This window comes from Penaeus monodon, chromosome 23 (assembly GCF_015228065.2).
Source record: "Penaeus monodon isolate SGIC_2016 chromosome 23, NSTDA_Pmon_1, whole genome shotgun sequence".
In the NCBI taxonomy this organism is placed as follows: Eukaryota; Metazoa; Arthropoda; class Malacostraca; order Decapoda; family Penaeidae; genus Penaeus; species Penaeus monodon.
The window spans coordinates 14280542-14280975 of record NC_051408.1 but is presented as its reverse complement, the minus strand read 5'-3'; positions in this window follow the sequence as shown (position 1 = coordinate 14280975).

Genomic DNA, 434 nt, shown 5'->3' with positions numbered 1-434 from the left:
ACTACGTACATAACCAGAACGTCTGTCCATCGACCAGTCCACAAATCATTCTCTCTACGAATCCCTTCCCTCCCTTTTTTTCATTGGTTAGATAACACTTCCATTACCCTCTATTCTTGCAAAGCTAATTCGCTGAAAGATCTTTATATTCATGAAACCCTTCCTTGAAATATTATTCAATCTGCATTTGATAATTATCTGCCTTATATGCAAAGAAATGAATTGTTATATGCAAAGTGCTGGCAAGACTATAGGAAAATAGATTATGAATGAATGTTTGGGAAAACAAAACCATAATTGTTAGATAATATCATATATCTGAACTAATCAGTTTCGTTTCGAATCGGGATTCTTATATACATTATGTGCAAGTGCTTTGATTATAAGATTAAGTACGGTCATCGTCGCCTAATGATTATTTGTAGAGTGTGTAT